The sequence below is a fragment of the Pelodiscus sinensis genome, unplaced genomic scaffold, assembly GCF_049634645.1.
Source record: "Pelodiscus sinensis isolate JC-2024 unplaced genomic scaffold, ASM4963464v1 ctg46, whole genome shotgun sequence".
Taxonomy (NCBI): domain Eukaryota; kingdom Metazoa; phylum Chordata; order Testudines; family Trionychidae; genus Pelodiscus; species Pelodiscus sinensis.
The window spans coordinates 518,603-541,225 of record NW_027466036.1 but is presented as its reverse complement, the minus strand read 5'-3'; the positions used below and the strand labels follow the sequence as shown (position 1 = coordinate 541,225).

At 52.6% G+C, this 22,623-nt stretch overlaps 3 non-coding genes across 3 annotated transcripts; 2 read left to right on the top strand and 1 right to left on the bottom strand.

Moving 5' to 3' along the window:
* Window positions 1-1,627: 1,627 nt before the first annotated feature.
* Window positions 1,628-1,699, bottom strand: TRNAE-UUC (transfer RNA glutamic acid (anticodon UUC)). The gene has a single exon. It is a non-coding gene; the product is annotated as a tRNA-Glu (tRNA).
* Window positions 1,700-5,364: 3,665 nt separating this feature from the next.
* Window positions 5,365-5,437, top strand: TRNAK-CUU (transfer RNA lysine (anticodon CUU)). The gene has a single exon. It is a non-coding gene; the product is annotated as a tRNA-Lys (tRNA).
* A 7,670-nt stretch (window positions 5,438-13,107) lies between these two features.
* On the top strand, window positions 13,108-13,181 carry TRNAI-AAU (transfer RNA isoleucine (anticodon AAU)). The gene has a single exon. It is a non-coding gene; the product is annotated as a tRNA-Ile (tRNA).
* Window positions 13,182-22,623: the final 9,442 nt, after the last annotated feature.

Genomic DNA, 22,623 nt, shown 5'->3' with positions numbered 1-22,623 from the left:
AGCAAGAGATTCCAGCTGCCTCTTTGACCTGGGTCTCAGTGCACCATGCCAGCCAGCAGCCACCTTGACCAAATGTCAAACCAGCTGGACTAGCCAGCCCACATCACAGTGAGTTGCTAGTGGCCCTGTCAGAGAAGAGCCATTGGCAGCTGCAGAGACAGCCCTTCAGCTGCCGGACACGCCTTTCTAAAAGGGCTATTTGTAAGCTGCATTTGGGTTGGCTGACTAGTAAAGTTGGTTAGTGTATGAAGCTAGTAATGTTAAGGTCATGGGTTCAAGCCCTGTGCTGGCCACAGATATGTTTGCTGTGGTGACTGTTCTACCCCTGTCTCCCTCCTTTAGTTGCCTGCTATGGACAGGGAAAGAGAAATAGGCAAAAGACTGTGAGCTTTTCAGGAAATAGGCCAGAAAACTGGTAAGAGGAGGCTCCAGCCTGCACAGACCCAGGGGCTAAAAGGGCCTTGGCCTGGCTGGCTTCCCCCAACAGCAGGGAAAACTCTTCTCTTCCCTCTATTGTGGGGCTACTCATGGGCCTGCTGGCTCAGCTGTTTAGAGCTTGATGCTAATAATGCCCAGGTCACGGGTACAAGCCCCATGCAGACCCCACAACAGCCAAATTAGTTTTGTTTGAGCTGCTCCCCACGAAAAGCGGTGAGAGGGAGCCCTTGGCTGTGGGACCCACTTGTGCCTGTTGCTCAGGGTTAAATAAGTTCTTCCCCAGGAGGTCGCCTGTTCCCTTCCCACCTTGCATTGGCTGGGAATCAAATCAAGCAAAGGGCAGCAAACGCCAGGCACCATCATAATCTGGGCCACAGATAATGACCCTCTTGGAGCTGTGATCCCAGGAGGAGTCTCTGCAGGCCCTGCAGTCCATGCGGAGGAATGCCGACATTTTTGGCCAAATGGCCAATGGTCTAGCAAAGAAAGGCCACCTCCCTCCTACCCCCGCATCCTACCAAGTCAGAGCCAAGGTCAAGGAATTGCGGCAGGGGTATGTGAGGGAGGAACCGCATTACTGTGCATGCTCTCGGAGAGGATGAAGAGCGGTGAGAGGCAGCCCGCAGCTGTGTGGCCTGTAATTCTCTGTCCAGGATGTTTTGCCGCATGTCGTCATGCCCTGCCCAGGAAGGCGAGACTGGCCTTTCCACAGCGCCCCTCCCCCACAGCCAGAGCCAAGGGTCCCTCTACGCCAGGCCTGGGCAATACAGGCCAGCGGGCTGGATCCAGCCCATGAAGCCACCCAACATGGCAGCAAGAAGCCTCAGGCAGATTCCCTGCTCGCCCTGCCCCCACGCACAGCTGAGAGAAGGGGCTGCTGGGCCCTTTGTGTCTCTCAGCTGTAGAGGAAAAGGCTTCACGCCTGGTCCCTGCTCCCAGCTTGTGTGTGGCCAATGGGAGCTGCCTGCTTGAAGCCCTGGCCAGTCCCCACAAGCTCTTATTCACCCAGGCGTGTGACCTGTACCCCCTGTGCAGGGAAGGGGCTGCCTGAGAAATGTGCTTGGCTGCTGGGAGTGTCTCCCAGTCAGAGCCTGCCTCTGGCACCCCAGCCCCTCCCTTCCCTCAGCCCACTGGCCCTCCCTGTGATGGAAAAGACCAGGCAGATTTCATTAATACAGATGAGGCTGGCTTTCCTGACCAGGAATCGAACCCAGGCCTCAGCAGTGAAAGTGCTGAATCCTAACCACTAGACCACCAGGGACACAGGGAGAAGCCTTTTTCCTCACCTACACTAGCCTTTCACAGGCCACTTTCTGTCCCCTTCAGGACATGGGTCCATTTTCCATTGGCCAGAGGGGACAAGAACAGAAACCAAACAGAACATCAGAACAGCCAGACTGGGCCATGCCAGTTGCCCAACTAGCCCAGGATCCTGTCTCATGATAGCAGCCAATTTCATTGCCCAGTGGGAATCCTCAGGACAGACACTTGTTAAGTGATCCCTCCTGTCACCCATTCCCAGCTTCTAGAATACACCAGCTAGGGACACCTGCCCTGTCCATCCTGGTTAAATGCCATTGATTGACCTTTCCTGCATTAAATTATCCAGTTCTGTTTTGGATCAAATGTCTTGGGCTGCGCAGGCCTTGAGTCATGGCAAGAGCTGGAGGGGAATGGGGAAAGTGCAGCTGGTTTCACACACACTCAGCCTCACCCACAGCTGGGAGGCAGTTTGTAGGGAGCTGAAAAGAAACAGAAGAGGGGAAACTGGAGCCTGGCAGAACCAAGTCTTGGGATTCTTCTGTGTCCAGATGTGCTAAGCAGCTGGCAGCCAAGCTCCCAAGTGCTGGTCTCTTCCCACCCTCCCCAGGCAGGGGAATTCAGCGTCACCTACAGCTGGGACGCAGTTTGCAGTGAATTGAAAAGAAACTGGCTGGTAGAACCAAGGCTCAGGATACTTCTGTGTCCAGATGTGCAAACAGCTGGCAGCCAAGTGCTGGTTTGTTCCTGCCCTCCCCAGGCAAGTGAATCCCCTCCTCTGGGTGTTACAGGCAGGACTTTGCCTGTCTGGCTTTTAGCCAGGGAACTTTTCTATGCCGGGCAAACGTGACACCCACTGCACTGCAGAAACCAGTCCCCTGCCTTTTGCAAAGAGGCCCCTAGAAGCACTTAGCCCCCTTGTTGTCTCTGCCTGTAAAACAAGGAAAAAGCAAATATCAATCACTGGAGAATGTGGGTGTCGATCCCATTGTCTCTCATACACAAAGCAAGCACTCTACCAGTTGAGTTAATTCCCCAACCTACAACAGAAAAGGGATGCAATCTAGACACAGCCATTGTGTAGACACGGCCTTGGGGTGTCACTAAACTAGCCCCAAGACACATTCCTTGCTTGGACCAGTCACAGTCCTACCTGAGACGTGTGTGACTCAAAAGCCTCCTGTTCCCTGCCCAGTTCCCAACACTGGCTGCAGACCCAGCAATATTTGGTGCCTTGGCTGCTGTCCCTGCTGGCAGGGAGCTGTCCCGCACCTGCAGTTCATCCGCCTCCCGGAGAGGCAGCAGCTCTGTGAGGGGGAGAAGCCGGGGCATTTTCCTGCATGTGTAAAAACCATCACTGCCGCCCTGGGCTGGGCCAGTGCACTGGCATCCCTCATGTCTGGAGCATCCACCAGGGAAAAACTGAAACTGTATCCTGCCAGGCGGGACTCTGACCCACTATAGGGCTTGGGGTCCCTCCAACCCTCCCCAGTAGGAAATACCAGACCAGGGGTCCCTCCACCCCTCCCCAGGAGGAGCTATGGGGCCAGGGGACCCTCCACCCCTCAGCAGGAGTCAATGGGTGCCAGGGGGGCTCACACACAAACAGGTGCACACATCCTCAATATTGGTGCCCAGGGTAAAACTCACTCTGCTCCTGGAACAGTGAGGAAGACAGCAACTGTGCAGCATCCTTGCTAACTGTTTCAGAGAGCAGAGGAGAGTAAACTCTTTGTCAGTGAGAGAAACTGTCACCACAGATGGGACTTGAACCCACAATCCCTGGCTTAGGAGGCCAGTGCCTTGTCTATTAGACCACTGGGGCACACAGAAAACTCTGCCAGGGAAAGAAATTCACCCTTCTAAATGTCCCTTCTTCAACTTTTAGCTCCTAATGAAGCCCCTTTGAAGAAGCCAGATACACAGGAAGGGCTGATCAGACCCCTCTGAAAATCAGCTTTCCATGGGTATCGGCAGCTGGCTCCAAGTCATGGGTCTTGACATCTCGTCTCCCTCCCGAAACCAGGGAAGTGTCTCCCACTGCTGCAGCCTCCTGAGGCTCAATGGCCGTGTCTGTACAGCAGGGACAGCAACACTCACAAGGCAAGGCAGCAGTGACATCACAAGGGCCTTGTGCAGCAACTTAGCTCATTGGCTGGGAGGCAGTGACCTCACAGAGCAACCTCAGAGACCCCCATGGCCTGGCTGCCTGGAATCTCCTTTGTGAGGTTTCCCCTTGAGCTCATCTCTAAGCCAGATCCCTGGTCAATTTACCCTCTGGATCTTACCCACAAACCACGCTGAGCCAATCCTTTAGCATCTAACATGTAAAGGTTTATTACTACAATAATACAATATAGGACACAGGACACATGCTTCTTTGCTCACCTGCACTAGCCTTTCGCAGGATGAGGGGTCCCTTCTCCCTTGCCCAGAGGGGACAAGAACAGAAACCAAACAGAACATCAAAGCAGCCAGACTGGGCCATGCCAGTTGCCCAACTAGCCCAGGATCCTGTCTCACAACAGCAGCCAATTTCATTGTCCCGAGGGAATCCTCAGGACAGACAGTTATTAAATGATCCCTCCCGTCGCCCATTCCCAGCTTCTGGAATACACCAGCTAGGGACACCTACCCTGTCCATCCTGGTTAAATGCCATTGATTATGGCTGCCAGGGATCCCAATGTTGAGTAGCTCTGCATTAAGGGATCTTATTAATGTCAAGAACCTCAAGCAATGTAAAGCCAGAGTGTGATGGAACTGGAAAGGAAAATGTTTACACTCGAAGGAATTTTTTCCAAGGGGGCACTTGGAGTTGAGACAAGGACCAGTTGATCTGCAGTCAAAGACTCTATCACTGAGCTACACCCCCATGGAAGTTAGCATCAGCAGCCAATGTTGGGAACTGGGCAGGGAACAAGAGACTTTTGTGTAACACACAACCCAGGTGCTACCCTTGGGCTTGGTCTGCACACTGAGCAGACGGGTGGGAGGGGTCTGATGCTGTCACATATGCAGGGCAAGTCACTCACCTGGCCCCTGGGGGGGACGGGGGATTTGTATATTTTAGGAAGAGTCCTGAGTCCTGGCTCCCAGCCACGCACCTTGGCAGAAAGACCAATGGCCCCTGCACAAAGTGCATTGTGGGAATAAGAGTTGGGGCAGCAGGAAAGGGGCCGGCCCCTCAGTACCAGGGCACAGGCAGGAGAAGATGGGAGTGAATCCTGCTACCTCTGCCATGGCTTGGCCCAGGAGGGCTGGGGTCTAGCAGCTTTTCACCCCAGCTTTGTGGGAGGCCAAGTAGGAAGGGGCCTCTGGAGGCTCATAGCCTCCTGGCCTGCTGTGTCTGTGGAAAGGGGGGAGAGGACACATACCTCTCACTGGGGAACAGGGCGCATGGATCCCACTCGTTCCTGCAGAAAATGAAACAGGCTGAGCATTTTGCGGAGAACAGGCCAGAGCCCTTCTCCTGTCCCTAGAGAGATGGAAATGGGTCCGTTCCTTGTGGGGAAAGAAGTGGGTGTGTCGGGAGTGGGGTTTGAGTTCAAGCCTCTCCACAGAGCAGAACCCCACATTAGGGGCAAGAAAGAGCCTTGAGTCAGGCAGTGGAGAACACTTGGCTCCTGTTACCCTGAGATGAGATATTAGGAAACTTTGCATACACAGCCTGGCTCGCTCAGTTGGTAGAGCGTGAGACTCTTAATCTCAGGGTCATGGGTTCAAGCCCCATGCTGGGCGGTGCTCTTCTTTAACTCACATTCTCAGCCTGTGAGCAATTGGCTCTCAGTTTTCACCAGAAAACTTTTAGAAAGAAAAAGTCTAGTCCTGGGGTCCAGCTTCAGTAGAACCAGAGAGAGAGCCAACTGCAATTTCCATCTTCTGAGGAGAAGGGAAGAGGATTTTCTTCTCCTCCGTTCTATCCACATCAGCCCAGAGAGGAGAAAAAATAACCCTCTGCCTGCTGATTGTCCCCTGCACCTTCTGGCGCAAGAGCTTCTTCCACAACCATCGTGGCTCATTAGATATGCAAATAAGGCTCACCCACTCCCTTGGACACTTGCCACTGCTCCTACCGGCCGCCCGCCAGCCACTCCCTCCAGCCGCCCCATCCATGCTGCTGTGGGTGCCAGTGTCTCACCACACTGTGAAATCAGACCAGAGACGGACACTGTCAGTAAACACTCATATCGGAAACGCTCCTCTGGATGCTGGGCCCACCAGAGCCGTGTGCCGCTGCCATCTGCCTGCTCCGTGGACATCTTCCTATTGCAGAGCGCGCGCCGAGCCAGACTGTGACTAGACAGCCCGTCTCTGGGCACCCAGGGGCTACGTCTACACTGCAGGCTTCTTGCTCAAGAATGGCTGTTCTTGTGCAAAAACTTGAGGAGCATCTACACTGCGCGCGTGTTCTTGAGCAACTAAATTTATGGCAAAACGTAGGAAAAGAGGGCTTCTTGGGCAAGAGTTATTCCTCTCCCCATGAGGAATAAACCCTCTTGTGCAAGAGATCTTGCACAAGAAGGTAGTATGCAATGAGCAAAAGGGTTTTTTTGTGCAAGAAATCCCTATGGCTAAACTGGCCATCAGAGATTTCTTGCACAAGAGAGTGTGTACACTGCCATGGACATTCTTGCGCAAAATCACATGTCAGTGTGGACGTGCTCTTGCACAAGACAATTTGCACAAGAACTCTTGCCTAAAACAGTTCTTGTGTAAGAAGCCTGCAGGGTAGATGTAGCCAGGGGGTGTTTGGGTTTGTTACGAGCACTGAGCTTTGTACAACAGCCCAGGGAACATTGTGAAAAGCCAAAACCTTCCCGCCCTGGGTGTCCCCGGCCAGCCAGCGAGTGGCACAAGGTTCCTGGCAGTGCTGGCTTTGGGTAATTGGTAACAAATCCCAGCAGCTCAGATGAGGTGGCCTGCCCTCCCCAAACCTTTCCATGGACTCTTGGTTACTAATGGACACTCGCCACTAATGACATAATTACACCCCAGCCATTTTGCTAGGGCTGCAGCTGGGGAGAAAAGCTTAATTTAAATCATTAAATGATTAAGTGTTTGAACTGTCTCATGTTAGTTGATCAAACTTCATTTTAAATAAAGGAAAACATTACGGCCAGCACAAAAGGTTTCGGTGCCACATCCCTGGAGACTCTGGAACAAAGAAGACACATGAGAAGAACCCAACTTTCTTCCTTTTGCTGAGACATGGATGGATCTAGCTCAGGTTTCACTCAGGGGGTCTGTCTGCATGTGAAGTACCTGTGACAGCCCCTCTGCTCCGCTGCCCCTCATCAGCAATGTCATCTACTTGGGGGAGCAGTTGCCCTGAGACTTGCAGAAGGGACAACCTGGACGAATTAACATTGCTCAGGCACCCTTAAATAGCTCAGCTGGCAGAGTGGAGGACTGTAGTGTGTGTTTGGCAAGTGGTTCTTAGGTTGCTGGTTCAACTCTAGCTTGAAGGAACCATTCTTTTCCCTCCCACTTGGCCTTAGCACAAAGCAATGACGCTGGTTTCCTTGGGTCCATGTCTTCAGAGCCCTGCACTTCAATTGACAAAACGATTGTGGGGAGGAGCTGCCAATCATATTTCTTGGGCTGTGCAGGTTCTGTCCACACACAAAAGTTCTTTTGGAACAATGGCCGTTATTCCACAACAACAATACGAGAGTCTACACAGCAATTCCATTATTTTGAAATAATTCTGAAGTAACAGACGGCTTATTCCGACTTCTGCAAACCTCATTCTACGAAGATTAACACCTGTTCCAAATTAGCTATTTCAAAATAAGTTCTGTATAGATGCGCCACTGCTGCTAGTTTGAACTAGCCCTTCCCCGGGGCCATTCTGAGTTATTCTTCCCGGGGCTCTAAATTGAGACAGCTCGTCTACACTGGGGAGCCTGCCTTGGACTAGTCTGAGGTTTCCCTGCAGTGTAGATGTGCTAGTTCGAAATAAGCTATTTTGGAATCACTATTCAAGACCAGCTTATTCCAAAATAAATGTGCTGTGTAGTCATAACCAGAGAGATGAAGCAGCAGGAGGGAAGCCAGAAGTGCAGAGGCCAGCTGGAAAACTGAGTATCCCATGTACCCACAAACACCCACTGTACCGTGTTGGTTGCATGGTGTAAGGAGCAGTGCTCACAACTTTGAATTCTGTAATCTGAGTTCAAATCTCAGTGGGACCTGCTGTGGTGGGCTTGTTGTTGTGAGGCTTCACAAACTACATGTCTATGGTCTCTGCTGTGTGCTTTTTGCACAAGAATGGCTATTCTTGTGCAAAAACTAGCAGAGTGTTTACCCTGCCTGTGCATTCTTGCACAAGAAAATGTGCAGTAAACCATTGGAAAAGATGGCTCCTTGCGCAAGAGTTATTCCTCTCCCCATAACGAATAAGCCCTCTTGCACAAGAAGGCAGTGTGCACAGGCAAGAGGGATTTCTTGTGCCTGAAACCTCTATGGCTAAAATGGCTGTTACAGCTTTCTTGCACAAGAGAGTGTCCATGGATGCTCTTTATAAGGAAATACACCATCTCATAGAGCTAAAAGGAACCTTGAGAGGTCAGCTAGTCCAGTCCCTGCACTCACGGCAGGGCCAAGAACCACCCGAGACAGATTTGCCTCAGAGGCCCTTTCAACGCTCAAGCCACTGAGCTATCCCTCCCTCATGGAACAAATTACCTGGCAGTGTGGCTGTTCTCTTGAGCAAGAACTCGTGCCAAAAACAGTGCTCCATGTCCACTGGCCTTCCATCTGGGTGCTGGAAGGGGTGTGAGAAGTAGCGGGTACCGATGGGTAACAGGGGCCAAGGCGCATACAGAGAAGCCAGCGCCTGCATCTCTGCAAGTGACCTCACTTTGCACACCTCAGCTTTTCAGAAACACTCTCCTCCTGTCTGTGCCTAACACCAGTGTTAGTGTTAGCTACTGAGGGGTCCTGTCTGGGGAGAAATGGCAGTTCCAGGGAACACTTGTCCAGTGTTCAAACATCTCACAGATAACATGGTAAAAAGGAAGCCAGAGAGATTTGCACCCACTAGGAAACAGCACAACTACCACCTCAGATGGGACATGATTCTACAACACTTGGATTAGAAAGCCAACACTTTGTCTATTATGCCACTGGGGCACGGTAATGACCATGAAGACAGAAATTCCCTCTTCCAAATGCACATTCCTCAACTTTTAGATGACAGATTCAAGCCGTTGGAAGGAGCCAGAAACACAGGAAGGGCTGATCATACCCCTCTAAAATCAGCTCTCAGAAGGCACCTCCAGCTGCCCCCAGAGTGTGGGAAGCTCAACACCTTGACATCTCGTCTCCCTCCCAAAGCCAGGGGCTTGTTCCCACAGCCACAGCCTCAGCAGGGAGCCGCACTGGCGCTCACTGCTCGTGGGGAAGGGAGCAGGTCCCACAGGGGCTGGGGCTGGGGCTGGGGCTGGGCAGGGAATGGCTGGTTGTTACTGAAAGGGAAGGGTAAAACACAGCACATTGCCAAGGGCACAGGAGGCCGGCCTGGTGATGCCCTGGGATGGCCTTGGGAGAGCTCTGCAATGTGACCCTGGCTCCCAAGGCAGCAAGTGCAGAATCCCCCTCGATGAGTGTGAGAGGCTCCGACCGGCCTGGTCTGAATCCGGCTGAAGGGCTCAAGTGCCCCAGTGCTGGAGTGTCAGAGCCCCTGTCAACCGGCCCGGTGTTTTTCCTCTTTCCCACCAGGCAGGGCAGGGCCCACGCTTCCACTAGGAGTCCCAGGAGGGAGTTACAGGCCCGTCGCTTGCACCCAGAGCACTGGGACGACCATGGAGCAGGAATCACTGGCCAGTGTGTGGTACCCAGGGGCTCACAGTGGGAGTCAGAGCCCTGCCCAGCCAGTGCCAGTCACGTCTGCACCAGCTCCAGGATTGTGATTTCCTTCTTCCCAATGCTCCTCCCCAATCAGCCTTTTCCTGAACCAGCAGTTCTGGAGAGAGGGAAGGGGAGCAGCAGAGGACAAAAAGACATAAGAAAATGTGAACAAAGTCCACAGGAAGGGACCACTGGGAGTTGAACCCGGGATCTTCTGTTTACTAGACAGGTGCTTTAGCCAGCTAAGCCATGGTGCCCACCTCAGAGTGTTTGATGAAACTGTTCTACTCTATGGTCCCAGACAACACCTTTGACTCCCAAAGTGCAGCCAATCCCCATTTCCTTCCGGTCCTGGCGGTGTCTGGCTCCCTGGGCACAGAAAGCTACAGCTCAGCGGGCAGAGGCTCTGACATGCACATCTCCCCCAGCCGCTGGGACTGTAGAGTTGGCCTTGAGATTTAGCATTGCTGGGGGGAGGGAGAAGTGCAGCAAACATTGATGATCTGGATTATTAACCCCTTGGTCTCAGGCTTTGGGTTGGATTCCCCAGGTGGGGGCCCGGCCTCCTTTGGGTTGGTACCTTCCTAAGGGCACAGAATTAAGAGAGAATTCCTTTGCCCTGCAGCAATCTGAGTTGGCCAAAGAGCAAGTAACAAATTTTTTGTTCACATACAAGTAGAGGAGATCAGTGTCCCACTGTAGTGGTGGCCAAGTGGTTAAGGAGTTTTATTTGAAACCCCTTGTAACCTCACATGGAGGCTCCCGACAAGTCTGTCTCCTGTGTTCAGTGTGTGCACGATTTCATATCTGAGGAAACTCCTTTTCCCTGCCAATCCTTCCCGAGCAAGCTGAACCCTTCTGTGCCAATATTCCAGTCGTGTATTATCCCACCAAGTCCCTGTGATACCAACTTCTTCCTGCTCATTACCCATAGTCCTGTGTGTCTGTACCAGCGTCTAAGACACAGATTAGATTTTGCTTCCCAGTGGTCCCTTGTCCCTCATTTATCTCTGCGGTTACAGCCCCTGCTCTCTCCCATTTCTGATTCATCTCCCAGGTATCCATGTTGTTCACTTACCTGTGGGCTTTGGGCACCTGCCCCCATCAAACCTAGTTTAAAGCCTCCTCACTAGGTTAGCCAGTCTGCACCCAAATACTCTTCCCTTCTTCGACAGGTGAACCCCAACCCTGCTGAACAGCCCTTCCTGCAACAGCATCCCATGGGCAAGGATGCCAAAGCTCCCTGCCCACTGAGCCGCAGCTTTCTGTGCCCAGGGAGCCAGACACCGCCAGGGCGGGAAGGCTGGAGGGAAATGGCTTCATGTTGGGAGTCAAAGGTGTTCTCTGGAACCTTAAAGTAGAACAATTTTACACCAGTATGTGAGGGGGGCACCATTACTTAGCTGGCTAAAGCACTTGTCTCATAAACAGGAGATCCTGGGTTCAGTGCCTTGTTGTAGCCTGTGATGGACCGGGCTGGTCTGGGCACAGCTGAGGGCATCCACTCAGGGCAAATTGCTCAAATTCAGGGCTCCTTACAGCCCCCAGACTGGTGACTTTCCCAAACAGGCCACAAACCAGTCTCACAGAGCGCTTCAGCTGCTTGCCTGAAGCCTCACAAGCAAAACCCCTCCGACATCCCAGCAATATCTGTGCCCCAGATGGCCCCAGGCCTCATACACCGGTGGGGGGTCCTAGCACCCAATCCCACCTACCCCGAACAAGTTCTGTCCGGTTCCAAGAAACCAGCCACAGATCCCTGGTCAATTTACCCTCTGGACCTTACCCACAAATCACGCTGAGCCAATCCTTTAGCATCTAACATCTATAGGTTTATTACTACAATAAAGGAAAGCATGGGTATGTCTACACTACCCTCCTAGTTCGAACTAGGAGGGTAATGTATGCATACCGCACTTGCTAATGAAGCCCGGGATTTGAATTTCCCGGGCTTCATTAGCATAAGCGGGGAGCCGCCATTTTTAAATCCCCGCTGCTTCGAACCCCGTGTAGCGCGGCTACACGGGGCTCGAACTAGGTAGTTCGGACTAGGGTGCCTATTCCGAACTACCGGTACTCCTCGTGAAACGAGGTGTACCGGTAGTTCGGAATAGGCACCCTAGTCCGAACTACCTAGTTCGAGCCCCGTGTAGCCACGCTACACGGGGTTCGAAGCAGCGGGGATTTAAAAATGGCGGCTCCCCGCTTATGCTAATGAAGCCCGGGAAATTCAAATCCCGGGCTTCATTAGCAAGTGCGGTATGCATACATTACCCTCCTAGTTCGAACTAGGAGGGTAGTGTAGACATACCCCATCAGAGTAAGGTTGTTAAAGGATAGAATCTCCCGGTTCTCGATGCAGGCTCTAACAGAGATGTTACAGCTGCTGGCTTAAGTCCTTGTTGCGCATCCTAGGATCAGGATGGGTCCACGGTTCTTTCCGGCTCTTTGATCCCTGCACTGCTGCCTCTGGGATAAAGTGCTGAGCTGAGTACCAAGATGGAGTCAGCCACATGGCCTCTTTATACACCCTTCCTGGTCTCTTCTTGGCTGCAGCAGGTCACCTGGCCAGCGGCCTATCCCTGTGTTCCTTGCTGGCAGCCCTTAGGCTCAGCCCTCATTCTTTAGGTGTGTCCTTGGCCCATTGAGTGCCATTGTCCCACAGGGCCTCACTAATCAGCATGTCCATAGGCCGGGCTCTGCCCAATGCTCAACCACATTCAGAGAGACTTCCAGTCTCCACACAGATTACAGATTCCTAACTACACACACAGACATTATACAATCACATGACTAGCGTACATACAATTAGCAGACAGTGAGCTTCTATTCAACACCCTAGATGGCCCCCTTTTATACCATTTTTGGGGCCAACACCCCCACCTATGAGTGCAGCAGTGATCTGGCTGCTTCCCTCAAATTCGGTAACGTGACACTTTTTGAAGAGGCAGGCTCCACAGCTCACACCCCTCCTGCCACACAAAGTTTTCAAACGGGGTTGATTTTCTTCCATCTCCCGTTGCTTGTTGCTGGGCTAAAAGAAATCCTGAAACCAGCCCCGTCTCCTGTCACTGGACAGATGGCCCTGTGCTGGGATATGAGAAAGGATCCCAGGGAAGCTCTTCGGAGCCCAGGAGAAGAAGGGGGCTCTGGGTGGAAGGAAACCAGGTAAAGCTGGTCCCAGTGGGCATGAGCTGGGCACCAGTTTGGCCCAGTTGAGTGAGGGATGGTTGGTTCAGGTTCCATGGTGTCAAGGGCAGCACTCAGGACTCAGAACCCTGCAATCTGAGGCCCCATTCCCGCCTCCCTTCCCGGGCTGACCCAGGGGCCGAAAGGGGCTGTGGCTGCTGCTGACAGGGAAGAAGCTGGGAGGCAAGGTGCTGGGAGCAAGAAATTCCGGCTGCCTCTTTGCCCTGTGTCTCCATGTGCCATGCCGGCTGCTAGCCACCTTGACCAACCCTCAAACCAGCCAGACTAGCCAAGCACATCACAGTTATGTCCCTGCAGGTGTCTGAGGCACCTTTCTTGAAAGGGCACTGGTGAGCTGCACTTTAGTAGGCCGGCTAGCTCAGTTGGCTAGAGCATGGTGCTAATAACGCCAAGGTGATGGGTTCAAGCCCCATGCTGGCCACAGGGTTGTTTGGTTTGGTGACTTCCCTTCCTTTAGCTGCCTGCTATGGACAGGGAAACAGAAATAAGCAAAATGTGAGCTTTGCAGGAAGCAGGGCAGAGATCTGGTAGGGGGAGGCTCCAGCCTGCACAGCCCCAGTGGCTAAAAGGGCCTTGGCCTGGCTTCCTATCCCCGAAAGTAGGGGAACTGATGCCCAACCACAACATCACTCCTGTAGTTTGCTCCTTTAAACTGATGCTGCAGTGGCTACCTCAAGGCAGCAGCTAGGGGGCAGGCTCTGGAGCCCAAGCCACACGGGGAGACTCAATATGACCGGGAGGCCTGGAGCGTGTGAGCCCTGCACAGAGGCTGCTGCTGGTGGCCTGCTTCAGTGGCCCAGCAACTCAAGTTCTCCTGAACCAGCTTCTCCCCCTGGAGCCACCCCCCAGCGCTGCTGAGGCCCCTGACATGAGGCAGTGGGACCATCAGAGGAAGGTGCCAGCCTTAGCCCTTCCTCCCAGCCTCCTCCCCCTCCCAGGCTCTTTCCCCAGCCCCTGCCCAGTTCTACATTCCCCACATAAAAACCAGAGAGTTTGTTCTTTCAACAGGGAAAAGTCCTGATTGTGTTACCAGCAGGGGAGGGGGAGAGGAAAGTGGGAAAGGGGTGTGTTGGGGTGTGTTTGGAGGGGGGGGGGGGGAAGCACAGAGGGCAAAAAATGAGGAGTAACGTTAGTTGGAACCAAGGGGCTGGGTTTGAACTACTGCAGAAAAAAGGACTCTGCCCCTGGAGCTGCCCTGTCCTCTCCGGAGCGCTTAGGCTGGCACAGGGGATGCCTGAGTCCAGACAGTGCCCAGCGAGGGTGGAGGGAAGGGCTGGTACTTGGGGTGGGGCCGGGGCCGTTCTGAAAGGCTGCAGGCGCTGTTAGACCCTTTTGTCCTTCCCTGTCTCACCCCAGCGCTGAGCAACACTCAGTGTCGGTCTGAGCATCCGTCCTGCTCTGGGACGTGTCTCTGTGGCAGGAACCTGCCCAGGCGGCTCTCGCAGTGAGGCCCCTCCCTGGCAGCACCGAGCAGTGAGAGCTGAGTGAAGGGGGAGGCAGGACCATGGGGAGAAGGCTCCATGACTATGTCAGAGGGAGGCTCTGCCCTGGCCAGTGAGGAATCGTTGCCTCTCCGAGGGGCCCAGGCCTGGTGGGTCATTTCCCCAGATTACTGAGTGGGGGCTGGAGCCAGTTCTGGGTTGTCTCCTTCAACAGCAAAACTGAACACTGCACTGGGCTAGTGCTGTGTGTGCCATGGAGTTTCCTGCAGGGCTGCCCATGCAGGAGAGGGGAGGGGCAGTTAGTCACCCAGCTCTGCCCCTTCTGAAAATGGCAAGTGCTGTCTTAGCAGTGAGGGAGAGGTGGGAAAGAGGACCTGAGTTAACCTTTTGGGTCACAGCTGCTGTAACATGCGGCAAGAAAAATGGCAAGGGAACTGTTATGTGAAAGTTGAGGACAGTTTCCCTGACTGGGAATTGAACCAAAGTCACAGCAGTGAGAATGCTGGCTCCTAACCGCTAGAGCATCAGGGACACAAGGAGCAAGTGTCTTTGCTCACCTACACTAGCCTTTCACAGGACATCAAAGCAACCAGACTGGGCCTTTCCAGTTGTCCAACTAGCCCAGGATACTGTCTCAGGACAGCAGCCAATTTCATTGTCCCGAGGGAATCCTCAGGACAGACAGTTATTAAGTGCTCCCTCCATTCCCAGCTTCTGGAATACACCAGCTAGGGACACCAGCCCTGTCCATCCTGGTTAAATGCCATTGATTGACATTTACATTACATCATCCAGGTCTTTTTTGGACTTTCTTGTAGATTTCATCTTCACAACACCCTCTGGCAAGGAGTTCCACTGGGAGCAAAAATGCTCCCTTTTTAACTTGGTTACTTACCAGTTTCATTCTGTCACCCTGGTTCTTAAGTAGGTGAAAAAATAATTCCTTATTTGCTTTCTGCACCCCTGTCATCATCACATAAACCCCTGTCCCGTCGCCTTTTGCTTGTCCTTGTCCCAAGCTGAGAAGAAGAAGTTCCATGAACTCCTGGGAGCTGCTTACCAAGGAAGAGGCATTTCCAGAAGAGAAGATGCCAAACCCAATCCCCCTACACAAAGCCCCAGGAAATACCAATGGAGATTGGGAAAGCTCCCTCTCCGGCAGCGCTACGGAATGGACCCAGCTGGCCATCGGGCTGACTAACCCATCAACAGACGAGTCCCCGTGAGACTTCTCAGCCCAAGTGCAGAGACCGTGGAGTCTCCCACTCCCAGCCCAGTGGCAGAGGGGCAGCGCCCTGAGGAGGCAGGTCCCGAGGTGGAGGAAACCTTTGAAGGGAACGGAGACAAGGGAGGCGTGAGGTAGAAGAAGGGGAACAAGTCGCCTCTTGTCAAGCGAGACGTGGTGGGAAACTGCCGGTTCCGGTGCAAGCCGAGCTCCAAGGGCCGGTTCCTGCCCCGGTGGCTCCTTGCAGGGCCCGGCTTGAGAAGCACCAAGAAGTGCCATGTGTGGCCAGGAGAGAGGGTGGGGAGAACGGAAGGTGTTGGAGCAAGCTGGGGCTGCCGGGTCTTGGGGGATTTGAGCATCGGGGGGGGGCTTACCTGGTTTTGTGTCCCCTTGCAGCAAAGGCCACAGATGTCCCAGAGGCTGGAGGTGCTGCCATTGGTCTTGGCCTATGTGGCTGCAATGCCCTCATCTCTGCCAAGTACCACTGAGGAGCCTCAACCCCAGCGGCGCCTCCTCCCATCTCAGCCTAACCTGCCTAGAGCTATGTCTACGCTCGCGGCTTCTTGCACAAATAATATGCAAATGAGGCTAAGCGTGGAATATCGCCGAGCCTCATTTGCATACCTAATGAGCCACCATTTTTTTCAGAAGAGGCTCTTGTGCCAGAAGGAGCATCTACACTGCCCCTTCTTGCACAGGAAAAACCTCTTGCGCAATGCCGTTCTTCCTGAAAAGTAATAGGTGTAAGAGCATTGTGCTGGAGGGGTTTTCTTGCGCAAGGAGGGGCAGTGTAGACAGCTCCTTGCGCAAGAGCCTCTTCCACAAAAATGGTGGCTCATTAGGTATGCAAATGAGGTGCTGCGATATTCCATGCTTTGCCTCATTTGAATTACTCACGCAAGAAGCCGTGAGTGTAGACATAGCCTAGCTGTCTCCCCCGTGCTCCTGCCGATCAGCACACACATGCCACCCTGCACTGGGGGCAGGCCCTGGAACGGCCTTGTGGGTACCAAAGGGAGCGGCAATAGGAGAAGATTTTTTGTTTCTGCCTGGCTTTGAGTCAGTGACTTTCTGCCCATGAAGCAAACGTGAAAGCCACGACACCACAGAAACAGCCGTAAGTGCACCTTCTCCTGTACTTCAGTGTAGATAAATATTCTGTTACTAAGGGTCTGTCTGCACTTGATTAGGCCTTCGAGAGAGGAATGCAAATGTAGACATCCAAAGTTGCAAATGAAGTGGGGATGTAAATATCCCATGTTTCATTTGCATAATCGCAGACCGGTGCTATTGCGAAATAGCGCGATTGCGAGAGAAAAAATGGGGATATTCCGAGGGAAAATCCTTCCCTCAAAATAACCCTTACTCCTCAAAACGAGGTTTCTAAGGAATAAAGAGTTTAAAGACTGTCTGAAGAGTGCGGGTGCCTTCAATGGAACGTTTGGAGCCCTGCGCTGGGACTGTTCACAGCCGCTCTGCACACAGGCCCCAGCGCCTGGAGGGACACACCCGCGGCTCCAGGGAGATTCAGGGCTTTACCCACCGCCCTGCTAGATTTATTCCCCTCGCTCTGCGGGAGGGAAAGGCTACAGCAGGGGTCTGGGGGGGTGCCTGGCTCCAGGGGAGGATTAGAGCCAGGAACCAGGTGTTCAAACTTCTGACGTCTTTCCTTCCCTGTGGGTGGGCCATGGGTGTATTGGTCAGATTTGGGGCTTCCAGTCTCTGCCCAGTGAGGACTGTGGGAGCTGGTGTTTGGTGTTTGGTGGGGCGGGCAGGGAAAGGAAGTTATCTGAAAACTTCCACGCAGTGTGCAGCGGTGGTCAAAAAGGCAAATAGGATGCTAGGAATTATTAGGAAAGGGATAGAAAATAAGACCCAGAATATCTTACTGCCCCTGTATAAAACTATGGTACGCCCACATCTTGAATACTGTGTACAGATGTGGTCTCCTCACCTCAAAAAAGATATTTTGGCCTTGGAAAGGGTTCAGAAAAGGGCAACTAAAATGATTAGGGGTTTGGAACGGGTCCCATATGAGGAGAGGTTAAAGCGACTGGGACTTTTCAGTTTAGAAAAGAGGAGACTGAGGGGGGATATGATAGAGGTCTATAAAATCATGAGTGGTGTGGAGAGGGCAGACAAAGAAAAGTTATTTGTTAGTTCCCTAAATAGAAGAACTAGAGGACACCAAATGAAATGAATGGGTAGCAGGTTTAAAACTAATAAAAGAAAGTTCTTCTTCACACAGCATGTAGTCAACCTGTGGAACTCCTTGCCAGAGGAGGCTGTGAAGGCTAGGACTATAACAGAGTTTAAAGAGAAGCTAGATAATTTCATGGAGGTTAGGTCCATAACAGGCTATTAGCCAGGGGATAGAAATGGTGTCCCTGGCCTCTGTTTGTCAGAGGCTGGAGAAGGATGGCAGGAGACAAATTGCTTGATCGTTGTCTTCTGTCCACCCTCTCTGGGGCACCGGTGCTGGCCACTGTCGGCAGACAGGATACTGGGCTAGAAGGACCTTTGGTCTGACCCAGTACAGCTGTTCTTATGTTCTTATGAGGAGTCTTGCAGAGGGACCCTGGGTTTTCGTCTTGTCAATATGGGAGCATTGATCCGGTTGGGCAGAAGCCCGGTTCCACCCCTCTCACCCCCCCTCCCCCCATCTAACTCACTTGGCCAGTGCAGTAAGGGGGAGAAGCTTTTGGTAACAACAAGACGGAGTGTGCTTGTGTGTGTGTGTGAGTGCGTGAGTGTGATGTGTCATATGATAAATATTGATTAATCTATGTATGGTCAATAAATGTGGCATGTTGCCTTATCCCCCTGAAAAAGATCCTGGGTGCCTTTTTAAAGCATAATACAACCACACTTAAGTTGTGGCATGTGCTGTGAGTATCATTGTGGCTCCTGTGTGAGCAGAACAGAGGATTGCAGGCGGGGGGTGGAATTCGTATATTTTGGGAAAGGGTCCTGAGTCCTGGCTCCCAGCCAGGGGCAGCAGGAAAGGGGCCGGCCCCGCAAGCAGGTGGGAGAAGATGGGAGTGAATCCTGCTTCCCCTCATGCGCAGGGGCAGCACTTTTCCAGTGGAGCTAATTCTGCCCCATCTGCAACCTGTCTCCAGTGCTCCTGCCACTGCCTGGCCCAGGAGGGCTGGCGTCCAGCAGCTCTCTGCCCCAGTGTGGCTGGTTTGGGGAGAGCAAGTAGGAATTTGGGGAGGGAGGGGAGGGTCTGGACCCTCTTAGCCCCCAGGTGGCTCTGCCAGTAAAAAGCAGAATGAGACTTGCACCCATCACGGGAGAATGTGGGCATCGATCCCGCTATCTCTCACATGCAAAGCAAGCACTCTACCACTTGAGCTAATTCCCCTCCCACGCTAGAGCCAGTCTTCTTGGAGGCTCTTCCCTTCTCCACAGGGACATCTGACCTCTAGGTCAGTCAGTCGTGGGAAAGGAAAAGGCTCCAAAAAGGCCTCAAGGGCAACTCTCAAGGAGACTCCCTGCAGCAAAGCCATGGGGGGGGGGGGGGGGGGGGCTCTGAGATGGCCCCTGCCCTGCAGCCTGTCCCACCTGGCCATTGTCATGGACTCTCTGTGAGGTCATCACCTCCCAACCTCCTTTAGCCAATAAGCTGAGGGGCTGCAAAAGGCCCTTGTGATGTCACTGCCACACCCACCCCTGCCCTCCAAGGCTAATGTCCTGCCCCAGGCAGCCCCTTTGCCTGGCTGAGCTGCTCCCAGGGGTGAAAGTGACACATTTCTTACAGGGCCTGTTCTATTGGGCACCACCCCTTGGGCGGGGGGAGGCTCAAGGCAGAAACAAGGGGGGTTTCAGTAAAGCTACATGTGAATGGATCCATCTAGCAACCCCTGCCAGCCACACACACAGGGGGAGGGACTCTAGTCAAGGAAGCAGCAAATCTCAGGAAGGGCTGGAAGTGAAGGGGGTTAATCAGATGGATGTCCATCATGGCAGGAACAGAATCCAGGACTCACCAATCAGGCCGGTCCCCAGTAACCCCAGACAGACGTGCACATCCGCACGCTGGCAGCAGCTGTTGTGGGACTCTGCAAATCCACCACTAGACCTGAGTCCCCACATGCCAGGCAGCCCAAGGGAGGGCTCTGGGGTCTCAAGCAGAACAGAGTCTGAGGCAGGGGTGGAGGGTCTCAGCAAACCGGGCTCTCAGAGCACAAAGGGAGTTGGGGGGCTCGTTGCTGGGCCGTGGGGTGAAGCATCAAACCAGCCCCCTGCTGTGGGGCCTGTGAGTGTTGCTGAATCTGGGCCCTTGTGTCTGGACAATGGCAAACAAAAGGTCTGGGGGCCGCACAGAGACCCTGCTGGGCTGAGCAGGAAGTGGCTGGGATTGCGCTGTGTCTTTGCCTGTGGGCTTGTCTGCTGCAGCCTGGAAACCTCCTGGCTCCTCAGACCACTGGTCAGAATAACGGAATAATCCTCAAAAGTCAGAATAACAGAATTCCTGTGTAGATGGTCCCATTGTTATTGCAGTGTAATGGCCGTTATTCCCAAGGAACACTGCTGGGTAGCTGCCGCCTCAGAGAAATGCTGAGCAAGCGCTTCTACAATGTCATGGGAGAGAGGGAAATGAGGTCACTTCTCTAGATACAAAATGGTGGATCTGTCAGGAGTGGGATTTGAACCCACATCTCCATTCAGAGACCAGAACACTCAACTAAGGGAAGGACAGAACCTTGACTCTGGCACCTTAGACCACTCAGCCATCCTGACTCCCATGCAAGCCACTTCAACTGCAGTTTTTTTACATGTGTGAGTTGCTCAGGGAGGCCAAAGGAGCCCATTAATTTCCACACCTAACAGCCGCTCTACAGCACAGCTGGGTTTATCCACACTCAGCCTCACCTACCGTTGTGGGGTGTTGTGCAGGGAGCTGACAAGAAGCGGAAGAGGGGAAACCGCTGGCCGGCAGAAGTCAGGCTTGGGATTCTCCTGTGCCAGGGAGTCTGAGTCTGTGTCACTGCCCTTGGGGATCCTGAGTTGTGCGGCTCCTGGGTTTGTTGGCTCCAGACCAGGGGTGTCTCTTCTGCAGGGCTGTGCTTGTTCCTGGGGCTAACGCTTATCCCTGTGACACACTGGCTGTGTCTAGATTGACAAGTTTTTCTGCAAAATCAGATGATTTTGCGGAAAAACTTGCCAGCTGTCTACACTGGCCGTTTGAATTTCCAGAAAAGCACTGACGATCTCATGTAAGATCGTCAGTGCTTTTCCGGAAATACTATGCTGCTCCTGTTCAGGCAAAAGTCTTTTTCCGAAAGACTTTTGCGCAAAAGGGCCAGTGTAGACAGCACAGTTCTGTTTTCCACAAAAAAGCCCCGATTGCGAAAATGGCGATCGGGGCTTTTTTGCAGAAAACCGCGTCTAGATTGGCCATGGACGCTTTTCCACAAAAAGTGGTTTTGCGGAAAAGCATCCTGCCAATCTAGACATGCTTTTCCGAAAATGCTTTTAACGGAAAAGTTTTCCGTTAAAAGCATTTTCGGAAAATCATGCCAGTGAAGATGTAGCCACTTTCTGCAGGGACCCTTCCTCTTTGTGCCACAGTACGTGTCTGGGACGTGGGAGTGAGGAACCTGCCTCAAGGAGACATGTGCCCCCCCCCCCCCCCCCCCAGTGTTCTGCTTGAGACCCCGGAGCCAGCTAAGCCACGGTGCCCCCCTCACATACAGGTGTAAAATTGTTCTACTTTAAGGTTCCAGACAACACCTTTGACTCCCAACATGCAGCCATTTCCCTCCAGCCTTCCTGCCCTGGCGGTGTCTGGCTCCCTGGGCACAGAAAGCTACAGCTCAGTGGGCAGGGAGCTTTGGCATCCTTGCCCATGGGATGCCGTTGCAGGAAGGGCTGTTCAGCAGGGCTGGGGTTCACCTGTCGAAGAAGGGAAGAGTATTTGGGTGCAGACTGGCTAACCTAGTGAAGAGGCTTTAAACTAGGTTTGATGGGGGCAGGTGACCAAAGCCCCCAGGTGAGTGAATCACATGGACACCTGGGAGATGGGCCAGAAATGGGAGAGATCACAGGCTGTAACTGCAGAGATAAAGGAGCAACACAGAACCACTTGGAAGAAAACTCTAATTGTGTCTTAGATGCTGGTATAAACACACAGGAATGATGGGTAATAAGCAGGAATAAGTTGGTATCACAAGGTCTTGGTGGGATAACACACGACTGGAATATTGGCACAGAAGGGTACAGCTTGCTCGGGAAGGATTGGCAGGGAAAAAGAGAGGAGGCGTTTCCTCAGATATGAAATGATGCCCACACTGGGACTGAGGTGGAGAAGGACACAGGAGACAGACTTGTCAGGAGCCTCTGAGTGAGGTTACAAGGGGTTTCTAATCAAACTCCTTAACCAATTGGCCACCACTACTGTGAGAGACTGATCTCCTGTACTTGTATGTGAACAAAACATTTGTTACTTATTCTTCAGCCAACTCAGTTTGTGCAGGGTAAAGGAATTCTCTCTTAATTATTGGAAGTATTTCAAAGGGACGTTGTTAAGGGCCCAAAAGCAAACAATTCCGCTGTGTAGGAAAGATAGAAAATATGGCAAAAGACCAGCTTGGCTTAACAAGGAGATCTTGCATGATCTCAAAATAAAAAAGGAGTTGTATAAAAAATGGAAACTAGGACAACTAACAAAGGATGAATATAGGCAAGCAACACGAGAATGCAGGGGCAAGATTAGAAAGGCAAAGGCACAAAATGAGATCAAACTAGCTACAGGCATAAAGGGAAACAAGAAGACCTTTTATAAATACATTAAAAGCAAGAGGAAGACCAAGGACAGGGTAGGCCCACTGCTTAGTGAGGAGGGAGAAGCAGTAACAGGAAACTTGGAAATGGCGGAGATGCTCAATGACTTCTTTGTTTCGGTCTTCACCGAGAAGTCTGGAGGTGTGCCTAACGTAGTGAATACAAGCAGAGAGAGGGTAAGTTTAGACGATAGGATACACAAAGAACAAGTTAAAATCACTTAGGAAAGTTAGATGTCAGCAAGTCACCAGGTCCTGATGAAATGCATCCCAGGATACTCAAGGAGCTGATAGAGGAGGTATCTGAGACTTTAGCTATGATCTTTGAAAAATCATGGCAGACAGGGGAGATTCCAGAAGACTGGAAAAGGGCAAATATTGTGCCCATCTATAAAAAGGGGAATAAGA